This window comes from Poecilia reticulata, chromosome 23 (genome assembly GCF_904066995.2).
Source record: "Poecilia reticulata chromosome 23, P_reticulata-male-v2, whole genome shotgun sequence".
Lineage (NCBI taxonomy): Eukaryota > Metazoa > Chordata > Actinopteri > Cyprinodontiformes > Poeciliidae > Poecilia > Poecilia reticulata.
In genome coordinates, this window is record NC_088852.1 from 1,170,324 (window position 1) to 1,187,704 (window position 17,381).

The 17,381-nt window shown below is 44.0% G+C and overlaps 1 protein-coding gene across 1 annotated transcript in view; it reads left to right on the forward strand.

Annotated features, from left to right (window-relative positions):
- The window catches only part of celf2 (cugbp, Elav-like family member 2), a 294,221-nt gene that overhangs the window by 45,146 nt on the left and 231,694 nt on the right, over nt 1–17,381 (forward strand). The window contains exon 2 of the mRNA XM_081603742.1: nt 8,477–8,554. The gene's annotated coding sequence lies outside the window, so the exon portion shown is untranslated. The remainder of the gene's footprint in view (nt 1–8,476; nt 8,555–17,381) is intronic.

Sequence of the window (17,381 nt, forward strand, 5' to 3'; positions counted from 1 at the left end):
CCAACCAACTCCGAAACACATAAAACACCAGACTGGCTTGTAACGTTTTATTAAAACCTTTAAAAAAGGGATTTTATGTTTGAAAAGCAGTGACGTTCTGCATCTGCTCCAGTTTTCTAGTCGTTTGAAACCTTTTATTCCTGATTTCAGCTCTTTATTTAGATTTTTAAATCACGTTTTTAGCATAGTGCTACATTTTGAGTAGCTCTCCAGCCGTGCTGCCGGACACGATCAGGGCTTTAAAAGGTGATGCTGTGGGCCGTCCGTCAGCAGATCCGTTACGTTTCTCCTCTGAGGACTTTAATTAGAATCTTTTAAAAGTTGAACATGTCTAGCTTCCATCCTGTTTCAGGACCTTTGCAGTCAAACAGCTGGAGAGACTCAAACTGTCATAACTGTGAAGTGAGTCAACAATGAAAAGGCACTTAAACTGTCTGCTGAACCCGAGACTGAAACGCATTCAGATGATGAATTAATCACCTAAAGGCTCTGAGAACAAAGGAAAGTGTCAGGAAAACACGGCTTCTCCTCATCTGAGGGAAAGTTTGCGTTGTATTAAGCATGTAAAGTTTAGGACTGGGCCGAATCCTTGAACGGGTGACGCGTCTCCACCTGCCTCTCCTCCCTCTCGCTGGCAGCTCAGCGACCCGACGGCGCCGTTTACTCCGGTTTCCTGTCCGTCTGTCGGGCTCCACATCCACGGTGACGCAAGAGTTCACGTGCAAATGTTCCCAGAGTGGAATGAGGAAAAGCTGCTGGTTGTTCTGGAATCAGATTAAACATTAAAAATAATCTGGAAAAGGTTTAATTTACTACAAATTACAACGTGTAATTCATTTAGATTAAAAAGGATTTCCTGTAGCAGTCTGTCTCTCATTGACTCTGAAGTGGCCTCTGACTGAAGACGGACTCATGACATCATGATGTTGGGAGGTTTTTTACATATTGATCAATCGTTTAATATTTAAAAGTTACATCATCAGACGGACCAAAATATAAGGTTAAATGGACATTTTTCTACTTTAAGGACCAAAATGACAATAATTTATACAAGTAACAAAAAATAACAAAATCAGGCAAAATAAATTCTTTTCTAAATCAGTTTCTTTAAATAAAAACTGATTAAAGTTTTGGTTTTCATTCAGTGAGTGGAGAATCCAGAAACTTCACTCGAGTAGAAATACTTCATAATAAAGTTACTAATTTTATTTATTATTATTTAATTATCTAGTCAAAGTAAAGAGAACATCATGGTGAAGATACTGTAACTTTAGTCACTAGGATAAAAGTTTCTCTGCTGAACCTGTAGTTTGACGCACCAATCAGATTTTCTACATTTAGAGGTTTTATTTGTTCTAAATCTGGGCAGAAAGGTGAGTGAGATATTTCAACCTGTACAGAGATTAAAAGCGAGCAGCATGTGAGGTGTAACGTGGCGTAGTTAAAGCCCGGGTGTGTGTTTGGGGTTGCAGGCAGAAATCCCTCCTCTCTTCGCTCTGCTGGGTTTAAGTGCTGTTGAGCAATAAGCCGTTCCTGCCTGTGGCTTGGATTTGATCCTGCCGTCTTGTGTAAACTCCCTCACAAAGCATCTGTTTCCTCTCGCCCGCAGAGCCAGCGGACTCTCTCTCTCTCTCTCACACACACACACACACACACACACACACACACACACACACACACACACACACACGCTGTGTTTTCAGTCTGAACTCCTGCAGGTTCTGGGGCAGGGCGGGTACTGATGATGTCATCGGCGTCAGGGCTGTTGAACGCCGCTCATCCGACGGTTTGCTACAAATGTGACCCTCTGGGTAACCAGATCTGCTTTAAAGCAGCTCTGGAGCCGCCCATGTGGGACCGATGGGGCCGTAATGAAGAGCAGACCCGGCCTCGTTCTGGCGGAGGGGGTTCAGGTTCTGATCCAGAGATTGGGAAACATGATGAACGCAGCTGGACGGAGAAACCTGATTCAGTCACACGTTTGTTTTTCCGCGCTAGCTGCGTTGTTACACAAGCTTTTGTAACTGACGGAGGATGAATACAGATATCTTTGGTTCCCATAAACAGTTTTTACTTCATATTGAATCCAGATTTTAAATGGTAAACGAGCACCAATGTTCCTTTTTGTGTAATTTTGCTAATCCTGTGAACTGATATAAAGATCTGATATAAAATGGGTCCAGGAGTGTTTTCTACGTTAAGGAAAACTAAAAACTTTACAGGAAAGTTTCATCTGGGGAGAAACGGCAAGCAGAGAAACTGAGCTGGTTTGTAAAAATACAAGAAGAAAGAGATCATTTTCAGATGGAGTCGGTTCCCACCAGCACCGTTTGGTCCGTTTTAAACCAGTTTGTCTAGAAAGTCCGGTTTGGTTGGTGAGGTGTGAACGCTAATCGACCTCTGACCTCTGGTCCTCCAGACCTCGGACTGGGTTCAGTTGAAGTGAACTGGTTCATTTTAGTTTCCATCTGGTGAAGCAGGAAGTTGCTCTCAGTGTCTTCAGAGGTTTCTGTGTCGTTTCCTTCAGTGGTTCTTGGTGCAGCGCCCCCACAGGCCAGGAGGGGAACAGGCTGGTTTGACTCAGAGCAGCTGGAGGTGGAGCAGATGTTCTGGTTCCAGTAGAACCGATTCCTCTGGACTACCAGCTGGGAACACATCCTTTGTTGCAACAAAGCTCAGCCGGTGTCTTTGACTAGGACATAGACGGGGTTAAACAGAGATGTTCATCGTTTATAGAGGGAGATCGTTGAGATCCGCTGATTCTCCCCTCCGGGAAAACGTCTCAGCTAAACACGAGACAAGATGTTTTTATGAGGATCATGTGTCCTCCAGAAGCAGCAGCGTTTTTAGGTTGGATGTTAATTATTTAATCCTGGCTGCTTTGGACGGCTTCGTGAATGAAATCTTATTTTCAATGTCTGAAGCATTTAATTGGGTAAAACAGAATAAACTGTAGTGTTTTTAAATGGCTGTGAACTTCTGATGTGAAGCTTCATGAACCGGTGCTGCTGCCGTTCTGATCAGGATTATGAGAGGATCTTAGCTGTTTTCTGCCGTGCAGCTGCTAATCGCTGCGCTGGCTGTGTGCAGCTGGAACCCTGAACCTGAACTGATTCTAATGTGTCGTTTTAATCAGATTCCACAGCGTTCTGCTCCGGCGCCTCGTCATTGTCATTAATATTATAATTCCATGTTTTAGCAGCAGACTTCTTCTTTCTCATAATTGCCTTTTTTCCACTTTGCCAAGAACACAATCGGGGACTGAACTGTGGCTTTTTGTTTTTAGCATGAAATTGATGAAATGTAGAAATGTGGATATTGGCAGAGCGCAGCGGCTTTTGGCAGGTCTTTAACTGCAGATATCAGTTAAATCGTAGTTTCACAGCTGCTTCCTGGACGCGCTGTGTGCAGACAGACGGAGGGTCCTGGGGTCTTTAACAGACAATGGTATGGCCGTAAGTCATTCCCCTGTCTAACAAGAGGAAAATCAAAACCCTCTGCTGCACACACACACACGCTCCGGCTGGCTGTCACACACACATCAGAGAGCAGCAGCAGCATCTCCCTGCCTGGCCGTGTGAGTTTCCTCCCCTGCATGCTGCTGCTGGGTTCTGCTCTAATGAGGCAGGTGACGGTGCAGGTCTGAGCGACGGGAACCGGGAGGCAGGGCTAGCGGTCGGGTTAGCTTCGCCCAGACGCCGCCCTGAAAACACAGGTTAGCCTCCTCAGGCTCCTGCTGGCATCTGCTCTATTTGCATTTGAGTTATTTCATGCCAAAGAATTTCAACAAAGTTCTGGCAAGTTGGAAAACATCATGAATGGAGGAAAAATGTATCAGTTCTGTGGCTGAGGGAAAGTTTAGCATTTTCTCGCCCAACTTTTGGAGCTGTTGCGTGAGGAAGCAGCTCCGCCGCCTGCAGCTCTGGTTAATCTTCTGCTCTGGACTTAATGACTGAGTTCAAACTTGGTGCTGAAATCAATGTCGGCTTCTGCCAGGTGAAAAGAAACTGACCCTATCGACGTTGACACTCCTACTGGCATGTAGGCAAAGATAATCAATGACCATCGCTGCAGGTGGAGCTGCTGATGCAGATTTAGTTTAAATGATTTTAGCTCATAACTGATGCAGGTTGTTGCATAAAGTCGTCCTGCCGGAAATAAACACTTTAAAGTTTGAGTTCAGAATAAACATTTAACTTTTTAGTGTGTTTTGCTGAGCTAAAGTATAAATGTAAGGAAAACTGAACGTTCGTCGGTAGCACTGAAGGTGTTTTTGGTGCTTTTTGACCTGAAGCTCACCAAACGAAGCCAGGATGCAGGATAAATACCTGCCTCAGCACCGAGTCTCAGGCCAGAACCTGTAGCTCGTTTACCGTTTATGTAGATTCTCATTTCTTTGCTTGTGATTTAAAAAATTCTCTTATATTTAATCTGTTGGATAAAAGAATCAAAACCGCATGTATAACATCGTCAGGAAGTCCTGTAAAGACCTTTATGTTCCATATAACTTGTTTTTCGGTTGTCCTCCTCCTGTCCAGTAATCACTCCCTTCCTGTTTGCTTGTTCTCGTCAGTCTTTGTCAGCAGTTCGTCTGCATTAAGGCCAACAATTCACCTCTATTTCCACTTAATAACCTAAAGTCATCATGTCGTATCATTAGAGCTGAAACTTTTTATATTTTCCAGATTTTAAAACCTTTTCCTGGTTGTAGGAGCTGCATACTGGTTTATATCATGCAGCTAAATCGAGAAGTGAATCTTTTCTCAGCCTTTTTACGTTTTTATCGATGTTGTAAATAAATGTGGTTCTTGTTGTGTGAGGAAATGATGGTTTAAAAACCGTCTCTGAGTGAATCATGGATCTTTCGAGCTGCTCTGACCTCGGCGTTCTGGTGTTAAACACTTCCTGTTATCTGGAAGCAGGAAGTTGGATAAAACGCTGCCTGGCTGTGGAAACGGCGCGTACTGGTGATGTTCTGCTCTTATCTGCGGCGGCAGGTCTTAGTGCTGCCATGTATTCTCTCTCATCATTATCCTCATATCTATAAATATCAGCCTCTTCGCCTCCATTTTTATTTTTTATTCTATTTTCTGGGTCACCTGCGCGGCTCCGGTCCGACTGAGTTACATTCAGATTCATGTATGGAGAAAAATCACAGCTAATAACAGATGGCATGAAGATTAAACTGACTGCAGCTTCACTTTGCTGTTCAAACTGCATGAACATGCAGATGATACTCAGATCAGACCAGGACGTGGAACGACTTTCTGCAGCTGAACAGAAACAAACCTGGAGTTTTTATTCTTCAGCCTAAAACTTCTCCTTCTCCCTGTCGCCGGTTGTTGCCTGGCTAGCTGGGTTTCTTTTCCTGATTGGTAAAAGCTAAAGGAGGTAAAATCTCTTTCTGGGCTCCATGTTCTGTCAAATAGGAAAAGGAAAATATGTGACGTCTCGGTTCCAAAGGTCCATCTAGTCCTGCAGGTGCATGAAGCCCGGCTGCCTGGTGCCAAAGGAAACGGTTCCTGCAGAGCTCACCTGGAGAGGTGTGGCGGCGAGGATCACCAGATAAACCCCCAACAGCAGGATTAGCACTTCAAACAACAAGAAATAAAAAAGCACCAGATAATATAAACACACACTTCACATCCGCCCAGGTCGGAGTAAACACAGCCTGCAGAGTCGGTTCGGTTCTAATGGGAGATTAGGAGGGAGAGAGAGAGAGGACAAACACACAGACACTTGTAGCAGAGAGAGTGTGTGTGTGTGTGTGTGTGTGTGTGTGTGTGTGTGTGTGTGTGTGTGTGTGTGTGTGTGTGTGTGTGTGTGTGTGTGTGTGTGTGTGTGTGTGTGTGTGTGTGTGTGTGTGTGTGTGTGTGTGTGCTGACCCACTTGATCGCTCGTCTCTGGGACTCGGAGGATGATACCTGCAGGCAGAAACTAGAATACTTGGTTATTTGTCCTGTTTTTATTTTATGAGAACGTAACGAGAGGCTGATGACGTCACCAGCTGACGGATAAATCAGGTTTGATTCAGTAAAAATCTGTTTCAGCGACACTGAAAAATTAAAATCCCACATTTAATCTGAAGTATTTATACCTGAGTAAAAAGAATAAAAGAAAAAACCGTCCAAGAAACGACAACAGATAAAGACGTACTTACTGTAGCAGACGGCTCATATCTGCCTATACTGTGTAGTACAGTAGTACTACAACACAGTAGTAGTACTGTAGCTCCTCTTATTGCTACAATAAAAGTAGTAATACTTTGTGATGTCATTTAAGTAAAAGTAATCGTTTTTCTGTAACTGAGTAAATCTAACTAGTTCCTATGAGTCTCAGCTCTGAACCTTTTAAACTTCAGTAAAAACCAGATTTCATCTGTAAGCCTCTGGAGTTTTTGTCTCTATTTCAATAGAAACGTGAGCTTTGGTCAAATGAGAGCATTTTTGTTTTATTTTGTATTCTGTCATGCTGTGGGCCACGTTCTCTTCCAAACGTGGAGCTGAATCAGTTTTTCTCCGCCAGTAAATTTATCTGAGGAGGTTTCACACGTCGTTTCTTCAGTGGAAACGACTTCAGGATCGCTGAAGGTCTGGTGTAAGCCGATCTGAGTCGTCGTGCCTGGTTCTCCCTTAAGGCGAGACTGGAACGGGTCCAACCATCGACAAGTTTGAGCTCGGATGGACCCGGTTCTCCGTCCAGCAGGAGATGAAAGCCGAGTTTCTGAGAAAACTTCAGACGCCGAACGTGAACCTGGAAACATTTCCTCCAAACTGCTTCATCCACTTCACGGTGGAGGCAGCATCATGCTGAGGGACAGGGCAGCAGGTCAGAGTCCATGGGAGAACCTGAGCATACAGCGGCCTAGTCAAAGTCCAGACCTGAATCCAACAGAAAATCAATGAAAACCTTTTCATTGGAAACCAGCTGGATTTTCTCCGTCCAGTTTGAGTTTTTTCATTTTAACAAACGATCAAAAATGTTTTGATTAAAAATAATCCAACTGTAACGGTTAAAGTAATAAACACAATCAGTGTTAAAAAAAGAAAAATGTTTTTAGGTCGTCCAAAAACACGACTCAAAACAAAGTTATTAGACAAAGAAGTGCAAACTGTGACATCTATAACCAATGAAACAATATTGGGGCGGGGCTAAGTTAGGGGGTGGGGCTAAGTTAGGGGGCGGGGCTTTGCTGCCACAGTGCGTTTCGTTACTTTAACCAGCTGTCGCCTTCATTAAACATTGACGCCTCCAGGAAGCGAAGCGTAAAACGAGCTGCTGGTTTTCACCAGGAAATCTGACCAAATTCCTGTTTTCGCCTCTAACATGCAGCTTCTGCTTTTCTTAGCGTTAGCTTAGCGTTAGCTTAGCGTCGCTCCGTCAGTCTTGTTGACGTCGTTTTGTTCCTGATGACATGTTCTGGTCTGAGAGTGGGCCGGTCTCAGTGAAGCGGTTCTGTGCAGTGGGCCGGTTCCAGTGAAGCGGTTCTGTGCAGCGGGCCGGTCTCAGTGAAGCGGTTCTGTGCAGCGGGCCGGTCTCAGTGAAGCGGTTCTGTGCAGCGGGCCGGTTCCAGTGAAGCGGTTCTGTGCAGCGGGCCGGTTCCAGTGAAGCGGTTCTGTGCAGCGGGCCGGTTCCAGTGAAGCGGTTCTGTGCAGCGGGCCGGTTCCAGTGAAGCGGTTCTGTGCAGCGGGCCGGTTCCAGTGAAGCGGTTCTGTGCAGCGGGCCGGTTCCAGTGAAGCGGTTCTGTGCAGCGGGCCGGTTGGATTGTCGCCTTTCTTCTGGAAACTTCCACAATAATCCGAGTTTCCTTCTGTCTGAACTCCTAGAAAACAAACTGCGTTTCTGTATTCCAGTCTAGATTTTACTGCCAATATCTCAGAACACATGAAATGAAACAGGACAAACTTACAGGTAACTTTTTAATGAGACATAAGAGCTTAATTAGGTCAACAGATTATTAAAGTTGATGATAAAGTTCTAGTTCCACTAGCAGATTATTTATCTTATATTATCAGAAACATGTTATAAGCACAATAATCTGCCATGAAACTGATTTTTGTAACAATATTAAAGAAATTATTTTAACTTGTAACTTGCTGACAAGTTATTTGTAAGGTAGTTTTTTTTTATTTCAACTAGTTTGACTGTATTTGGGCCATTGCAGATAAAAAATGAGTAAATTTCCCTAAAACAACAACAAAAAACAATTTTGACATTTTCTAGAAAAATTGTGGAAATTTCTGGGTTTAAAAAGTAAAAATAAAATTAAATTTTTCCAACTTTTGAACATCTGACATTTCAGTTTTGTTTCTAGAAAATTTCTGAGATTTTGTTGAAATGTCCTTTTTTTCTAAAACCCCCGTCCCTAACAAACCGTCATAATGAGGATATTTTGCCCTGGAAGCCAGTCAGACATCCTGTCAGGGCTTTGATTCCTGCCGTGCAGAGGAAACATGTCTTCCTCCTTCCTCTGCAGGAACCTTCGACGTCGAGACGCAGGAGGAAACTTCACCAAGCTGGAAATCCAGGAGTCTGAGGAGCCAAATGAAAAGAGGTAATATAAAAAAATCAACATAATCATGTGCATAATCAGAACGCTGGCACAGTTCTGGGCTCGGCTCATAACAGCGATATGAGATTGGAGTTTATTGCATTAATCATGTAAACGTGGCTCTTGTGATTAAAGCAGAGCTGCTGTTTATTGCTGGTAATTGTATTGGGGTCGGCCGGCGCTCCCAGGAACGCCACATCCAGCATTAATATTAGATGAACTGACTCCGGATCAGGCGCCCGGAGCCGCTTCCTGCTTCCTGCTGCTCTGGGTCTGACCTCTGACCTCAGACCAGAACACACCATGGCACAACTGTCAGCTGGCTTTCTTTATTTTCATCTGTAAATCCAATAAGGGGCGTTATGCGTGCGCATGCATAAGGAAAAACGGCACAGGGAGCAGGAAGTGGTGAGGAAGAGCTGCAGCTTTCAGGAAGACCTGGGGCTGGAGAAGCTTTCTGATGTACTCTTCACCTCTTCGTCTTGACCTCCTGGCTCGGCGGAGCGGCGACGGGCCTGAACATCCAGAAACATGTCCGCCCCCCTCCCTCCGCCTGCCTGTGAACTTTAAATGCAACACGACTCTTCGCCGCGCTGGAAATGTTGAGAAATCTCCGGCAGATCCCTGAGACTGTGTGGAGGATATGAAGTTAAAAAGGTTTGAACGGATCGCTGCTCTTCCTCTCGTCTTTGATGTCGGATCAGATCCGCCTGCTGCTGGACTGGAGGAAGAGGAGGAAGAGGCTTTGCTGCCCAGATTTAAATGCTGGGTAAACACGTGTATCAGCTTAGAGGAAGAGGCTCCAGAGGATCCGGCCGCGCCGCCATTCAGAGAAATTTACGCGACTCTCCGATTCCCCAGAACCAGCTGGACACGTCGCTGAGTTATTCACACACACACTCCTCGTTTAGGAGCAACCCGGTGTGTGTGTGTGTGTGTGTGTGTGTGTGTGTGTGTGTGTGTGTGTGTGTGTGTGTGTGTGTGTGTGTGTGTGTGTGTGTGTGTGTGTGTGTGTGTGTGTGTGTGTTATCGGGAGAAGAATGCTGCCAATGTGAGCAGAATTAAAGAGCTGTTGATGCAGCGTTGGCTGGAGCGCAGTCGGTTCTGACCCAGAGGTTCTGACTGATCTTCGTCCTCCTCCTCCTCCTCCCAGATGCTCAGATTTAGATCCACCAAGATATTTTTTAATTGATGTCAGAAATTATCTAGAAAATTCTTGGAAAATTCTGGGTTTGAAAAGTCAGAGAATTTGCTTGAAAAAACCAGAATTTTCTCAGAAGTTTTTTTCTTTTTTTTTCTTCCTAACAAATTTCTAATATAAATTTAAAAATTTCCAATTTTTTCTGGAAAATTTCAGAGATTTCTTTGGCTGAAATTTACCCCTATTTTCCTATTTTTCTATCTACAAACACAGTAAACGGTAAACCAGGTGTGATGGAGCTCAACAAAACTGTTGTTTCCATTAAATAAGAAACTTACATAAAATCTGAATGAGTTTATTCATGCGATCAGTTCTTAGAAAACATGCAGCGCTGCCGTCATGCAACCACTTCCTGTCTACGTCTTCCTGGTTTTTGCCAGTAGAAACATCTGGCTGTTGATTGTGAGTCATTTCATGTGAAATAAATATTTCAAATTCAGTTTTTTAAAAATAAATTACTTGATCCTAGAGCCAAAACTTCATCAAAAATGTTTTTTCTGAATTGTGTGTGTTGTGTAAGGTGTAATAATTGAGTGTAAACGTTGAGTTTGTGTAAAAAATGTTATGAATTCAGCCAGTAACTAAATAAACGGCTGGATTTAATCCAGCAGGTTTACTTTATAAACTCCAGGAGAATCTGAACCAAAGAACTGTTTAAAACTCAACACATCCATCCAGATTGTGTTTTCCTTCCCAACCCCTTTCTGGTCCAGGCATTTGTTGCACAATCATGTGAAGAGACGAGTTGAGAGAGAGAGAAACCCAGGAAAACCGCAGCTTGGGTTCATTTTATCTCCACTTTTAAATCTGTTTACGTTGAAGTCGGAGTGTGTTGGTCGTAAACGGAGAGTCATTTTCACACCCGACAGGCAGGAGCGTGGAAACACGAGCCGGACTCCAGGAGAATACACGTCCATGTGGAAACAACCGAGTGTAATCTGTGACGTTGCGTGTTTGTTTTCGATCCGGTTTGTTTGTTTTAGGAGGCTGAGCAGAGAGAGTAGAGGGGGGTGAGAGGATTCCTCTGCAATGAGAACCAGATGATGGCTTCGCTCTCAGGGCGTCGCTCAAACTTCACTGCTAGCATGTTTGGATGATCTGATGGTGATGAAGCCGACCTCCCTGCTGCTCCGCCCCGCCCGCCTGCAGCAGGTGTGTGTGTGTGTGTGTGTCTGTGTGTGTGTGTGTGTGTGTGTGTGTGTGTGTGTGTGTGTGTGTGTGTGTAAGCGGCTCACGCTCGTCCACGGTGGTGACGAGTGTTGGCAGGAAGTTCCTCTCGCGTCGCCGCGTTTGTTTGCTGCTCCGTTTATTTTATCTGATGTCATAAATCAGTTGGATTGATCACAGAACATAAAGTCAGGATCAGTTTGAGCAGTTATGGTGTCTCTATTAGATCTAAACATTAATGTTTCTTCAAAGAGGAGGGAGGATTTCCAGTAGCAGTCAGTGTTGAGGTGAACATGTTGGGGCCTCTGACTGAAGACTTTTGCTTCTCCCTTTTAAACCTCTGGGTATGTATCAGATTGTTGTGCTTCTCTCTGTGCAGAGTTTGGTTTGACTTTGTGTTCAGCTCCTGGTGGAACCTCCTCTGTCTGGGTTCGTCTGTCTGAACGTCTCCAGCTCAGACATCAGGTTTAAAACGTTTAGTTATCCTGACTGGATCTATGTCAGCATTTTGAAAGGCGGACATGACAGCAGGTCCGGCGGTTTGAACAGCATCGTCAGGGTCGGTTCGTCTTCCTGGACAAACGCACACTTCCTGTCCACATCATGAACGGATCCGTCCGTCGCTTTGCTGCAGATGCTGGTGATTCTTTGACTTGTCAGCCAGTCGTCCTGAGCTGGAGAAAACATAACACACTCTGGTACACACACACACACACACACCCATCTCTGACCCGTCACCTCTCCCACAGGGAACACACACACACACTCAGAGCGAGGCGGACATGTTTCATCAAGCCGGTGAACAACATAGCGCCGTGCCCTCGCCCAGCCCCACGGCAGCCTGGGAAATGAAGTGTGCCGGCTCGCGGTGACCTTTGCCCCCGCTGCAAAGCGAGGGCTGCGTGTGTGAAGCGGCGCCTCCGCAGCAGCGGCTGACATCCAAACATGTCGGTCGCCGTATATTCAAGCAACAACCTGGATAAAAAAGCAGAGCGGAGCGGGAAGTAAACAACATCCAGGCGTAGCGCGGCTGGAAGCTACCGGCCCCCAGCGGCCCCCAGCGGCCCCTATCGGCCCCCGGCGGCCCCCGGAGCCACGCGCCCAGATGAGCCTGAGATCGTTTCCTCTTTGTGTCAAATCTGCAGAGCTTTAATTGGCTGCTGCTCCACCCGACCTCTGACCTTTCGGTACAAATGACCAGGGCATCCGAGGCAGAGAGAAATTTCCCATCAGAAGTTTAGCGGCAGGATTCCCCAGACTGGCGGTAGCTGGCGGATCAATGCAGGGGCCACAGGGTGCAAACACTTCTGCAGCCGAGACATGTTGGGCTTTGAGTCGCATTTCTTCAAGCTTTTATGCTGAAGCTGTGAGTCATACGAGCTCTGCAGGTTATCTGATGAGATTTACGTCAAAACACGAGAAATATTCCAGGGTCAGAGGATGAAGTGACTATTTTAGCTAATGAGGCTGAATATTAAAGGAGACATTAAGTTTTAATATTTAAAGGTGGCTAACAGAGGCTAACAGACGCTACCAGAGGCTAACTAATGCTAACAGAGGCTAACTGACGCTAACAGATGCTACCAGAGGCTAACTGACGCTACCAGAAGCTAGCAGAGGCTAACAGACGCTAACAGAGGCTAACAGACGCTAACAGAGGCTAACAGACGCTAACAGAGGCTAACAGACGCTAACAGAGGCTAACAGACGCTAACAGAGGCTAACTGACGCTAACAGAGGCTAACTGACGCTAACAGAGGCTAACAGACGCTACCAGAGGCTAACTGACGCTACCAGAGGCTAACTGACGCTACCAGAGGCTAACTGACGCTACCAGAGGCTAACTGATGCTAACAGAGGCTAACTGACGCTAACTGACCCTAACAGACGCTAACAGAGGCTAACTGACGCTAACAGAGGCTAACTGACGCTAACAGAGGCTAACTGACGCTAACAGAGGCTAACTGACGCTAACAGAGGCTAACAGACGCAAACTAATGCTAACAGACGCTAACAGAGGCTAACTGACGCTAACAGAGGCTAACAGACGCTAACAGAGGCTAACAGACGCTAACTGATGCTAACAGACGCTAACAGAGGCTAACAGAAGCTAACAGAGGCTAACAGAGGCTAACAGACGCTAACTGATGCTAACAGACGCTAACAGAGGCTACTGGGCGTCTGGTCAGAAGTTTGATGTGAATATCAACAGCATCGCTGACGTTTCGATTCCAATATCTGGTTCTTGTTTCTGCATGAATATTTTTCAGGAATGTTTATTCAGCATATTTATGTTGAATGTATGTGAGAAATTAATTGCTTTTGTACAAAACGGTTCTTATTTCCTGAAGAATCTTTTTGTACGACTCTTGATGAAATAATTGTTTTGAATCGAATCATGGCCCAAAAGTGGAATCTGACTGAGGTGGTACAATATTTCCACTTGTACTCCGAAGGCTTTCTCGCCTGTTTCCAGGGAAAACGTGCCGACAATCTAATGCCAAGAAACATCTTTACAACAATCAACATTTTTGACATTTTTTCTTGATCGGTACTTTTCTGCTGTTTTTCAGATGATAAAAAGATTCTTTGGAAACGGTTGGAACTAAAATCCCAGTTTCCTGTCAGATTGTCTTTGGTTTTTACTTAAATAGAAAATGAAAAAAATGTTATTCTGAGATTTTGCTGGTAATTAAGATTTTATTTATCAACACAACATTAATTTATCCCACTAGTTTAGTAGCTTTTTTATATGTTTGGTTTGCAGTGTTGGTTCAGTACTACTTATCAGACACGTGAAAACTTTTCTGTTATGGAACAGCACAGCAGGTTAAATCCCAGAACCAGGAAAGGATTCAGCCGTTTCCTGACGTTTCTTGTCGTTTCCTGTCGGTTCCTGACGTTCCCTGACGTTTCCTGATGTTTCCTGACGTTTTCAATGTTTCCTGACGTTTTCCATGTTTCCTGATGTTTTCGATGTTTCCTGACGTTTTCGATGTTGACGTTTCCTGACGTTTTCGATGTTTCTTAACGTTTTCGAAGTTTCCTGACGTTTCCTGTCGTTTCCTGTCGTTTCCTGTCGTTTCCTGACGTTCTCGATGTTTCTTGACGTTTCCTGACGTTTTCAATGTTTCCTGACGTTTTCAATGTTTCCTGACTTTTCCTGATGTTTTCTATGTTTCCTGATGTTTCATGACGTTTTCGATGTTTTTGACGTTTACTGATGTTTTTGACGTTTCCTGATGTTTCCTGACGTTTCCTGACGTTTTCCATGTTTCCTGATGTTTTCGATGTTTCCTGACGTTTTCGATGTTTCTTGACGTTTCCTGACGTTTTCCATGTTTCCTGACGTTTTCGATGTTTTTGACGTTTCCTGACGTTTCTTGATGTTTTCCACGTTTCCTGACGTTTTCGAAGTTTTTGATGTTTTTGACGTTTCATTACGTTTCCTGATGTTTTCGACATTTTCGATGTTTCCTGACGTTTTCGATGTTGACGTTTCCTGACGTTTTCGATGTTTCTTGACGTTTTCGAAGTTTCCTGATGTTTCCTGTCATTTCCTGACGTTCTCGATGTTTCTTGACGTTTCCTGACGTTTTCAATGTTTCCTGACGTTTTCAATGTTTCCTGACTTTTCCTGATGTTTTCTATGTTTCCTGATGTTTTCGACGTTTCCTGACGTTTCTTGACGTTTCTTGACATTTCTTGACGTTTCTTGACGTTTCCTGATGTTTTCCATGTTTCTTGATGTTTTCGATGTTTCCTGATGTTTTCTATGTTTCTTGACGTTTCCTGACGTTTTCAATGTTTCCTGACGTTTTCGATGTTTCTTTACGTTTTCTGATGTTTTCGACGTTTCCTGACGTTTCTTGACGTTTCTTGACATTTCTTGACGTTTCTTGACGTTTCCTGATGTTTTCCATGTTTCTTGATGTTTTCGATGTTTCCTGATGTTTTCTATGTTTCTTGACGTTTCCTGACGTTTTCAATGTTTCCTGACGTTTTCGATGTTTCTTTACGTTTTCTGATGTTTTCGACGTTTCTTGACGTTTTCTGATGTTTTCGACGTTTCTTGACGTTTCTTGACGTTTCTTGACGTGTCCTGATGTTTTCCATGTTTCTTGATGTTTTCCATGTTTCCTGACGTTTTCGATGTTTCTTGACGTTTCCTGATGTTTTCAATGTTTTTGACGTTCCCTGACGTTTCCTGACGTTTCTTGATGTTTTCCACGTTTCCTGACGTTTTCAAAGTTTTTGACGTTCCATTACGTTTCCTGATGTTTTCGACGTTTCGACATTTTCGATGTTTCCTGACGTTTTCGATGTTGATGTTTCCTGACGTATTCGATGTTTCTTGACGTTTCCTGATGTTTCCTGACGTTTTCGACGTTTCCTGACGTTTCCTGTCGTTCCCTGACGTTTCCTGATGTGTTGGTTTCTCCAGATGTCAGGACTTTTCACCTGGATCCAGACGTTAGTTGAGATGAAGGGAATGTTCTGACGTAAACAATCTGCTCTAAAACCAAATCAGCTTCTTTTCCTGCCAGAACAACAGATTAAAAACCACCAGCGTCTCCGCCTGTCGCTCTCCCTGTGCATGTGTGTGTTTTCTCCAGGTACTCTTCGCTCTTCAGCATGTTCAATAACAGTAGATTAATTTCTGCATCAAAAGCTTTGGACTTGAGTATTTCAAACCGGTTTAAGCCGTTTAGTCGACAATCAGATCTTTTCTCTCCTGGTAAATTATATTAGTTTGTAATCATGACCATCAGAACCAGCATGTGGGTCATCTTTATGGGAACCATCATCTTTCCAGCTGCACACGTTGCTAAATTTCCCTCTAATCACAATCTCTGTAGTTTGGGGAGAGGATGTTTCTCCCTCCACAGGCTGGCAAAGCGCTGGAATAAATTTCCCTGTTGAATGAGTCGAATGCAGAAACTTCTGGCCGACTCTGAACATATGGAAACCGTCAACTGGTTATTGTCTACATTAGTTCCAGTTGTCAGTTTTATGGAGGAATCTCTAAAACCAGTTTGGCATCAGAGAACTGAACTTTACGGCGCACTTTGGACCGGAGCGAGGCATTTCTGGCCCATTTAGCTAAACGTGGACGGCAGCCAAAGCTTTCAGTGTTGGACTTTGAGATTTACTGACCCAATAAGCCAAGACATCCTTAGTTGGGTGGGATTTAGATTTCCATGTCCGAACACATGAATGTTTGGTTAACCGGTCAGGTTAATGGGAGGACTGGGAGCAGCAGCATCAGGAGGATTTACAGCCAGAAAGCCGCGGCTAAGACGTTAGCCGGTCGGTTTTTACTTTATTCTGAGAAATCTGTGCTGACTGAACCGCAAACAGACAGATTTCTACTGTAACTTACATTTCTCCTTTAACGCTTTTGTCTGAGCTGCTGTTGCACCTGAACTTTAGTCCTGCAGAATATTTCTGATGATTATTTAGTTTTAAAGAAATGAAAGCGTGTAAATCTGCAGTTCTTAGTTCTCCACTGAGTTTCTTGATCTTATTGTTTTCAGTATTCGTAGGATTATAAGTTGTCATAAAATGGCAGCTAATAATCCTTTTCAGTAGAACTTGGTACTTCAGATGTTTTCTATCTTGACACTGAAGGAAATCTGATGCTGTTTTTAAGATCATTATTGTAGATTTAACTCGTCTCCCTTTGAGCATGTCGGTGTCAGTGGATCAAATCCTGTTTGGCAAATTAAAATGTTGTGATTTTGTGTCTTTTGCTGCTTCACGTCGTCATGGAGTCCCACAGGGTTCAGTGATCGGGCCCCCTTCCTTTCTGTTTATATCTGCTACTTCATTCTCAGGAAAATTGAGTTTCATTCCATCGTTTGTTTACGACTCCCAGATTTTTCCCGTTTAGAAACACAAATGCTTCTCGGTAGACTCAGTTCTACGTTACAGCCGGTTAATTCAGTGGGATCCACTGGAAACATGTTTGTTTTATGATCATTTTCACTCCGGGAGCCGTGATTAACTATTCGGACCGGTTTTAAAAAGTCTCCATACACAATTCTTCACGGCAGTAAATGGGATCTGTGTGCATTTTTTGAGAAAGATGAATTTAAAATGCGGTTAAAGCCGTTTGGAAGGAAGGATCTGCAGGCGGTTTTTAAAATCCAGAAAAATGAGTCACTGGTGGCTCGGTTCTGAAAACTACTGATACCTGCCTTTATAAAAACATGTCAATGCCTGTTTTAGACCCTTTGCGAGTGGCACCATTATTTTATTCATGATATGAGTGAATCAGTGTGGTGCATAATGCTTTTTATGCTATTCACACAGAGAAAAGAGATGGAGAGGAAATTGGGCGAAGTGCATGAAATGGAGACGCTGGGACAGAGAAGGGTTAGAGAGAGTGGGAGTGAGACACAATGAAACGCAGAGAAAGAAACCAGAGAAGAGGAGCGGGGATAAATATACCGGATTCAC